The 343-nt window shown below is 35.3% G+C and overlaps 1 protein-coding gene across 1 annotated transcript in view; it reads left to right on the forward strand.

The window, feature by feature from the left end:
* LOC107098683 (M-protein, striated muscle-like) overlaps positions 1-343 on the forward strand; it is a 54,085-nt gene that overhangs the window by 36,633 nt on the left and 17,109 nt on the right. The gene's annotated exons all lie outside the window — the stretch shown is intronic.

Here is a 343-nt window from a genome sequence, read left to right on the forward strand (position 1 = left end):
GACAACCTTCTTATTCCATGTTTTAGAAATCAGTGAACTAGATAATAACTGCTCATGTTTAAAATTGTGATGTAAATACAGGGATATGATTGTAACTTTTGGTTAATATTTACAGGTTCTATTTGAAATGATGGTTAGAGAAGAAATCTCCCTCTTTTCCATCTTCAGACTCAGTCCTGATATGAGCTGGAGGCTCTTTGTTCTCTAACTCATCCTTTGTAGCTCCACTATGGAGGGGATTTTGTTCCATTATCTGTTGCAGGCAAACAACCCGATTTGTGAATGGAAATGAGAGAAAAAGAAAGGCAATTCAGAAATTTCACTTTGTAACAGCTCTTAATTA

Source organism: Cyprinodon variegatus, unplaced genomic scaffold (genome assembly GCF_000732505.1).
Source record: "Cyprinodon variegatus isolate N-32 unplaced genomic scaffold, C_variegatus-1.0 Scaffold800, whole genome shotgun sequence".
Taxonomy (NCBI): Eukaryota; Metazoa; Chordata; class Actinopteri; order Cyprinodontiformes; family Cyprinodontidae; genus Cyprinodon; species Cyprinodon variegatus.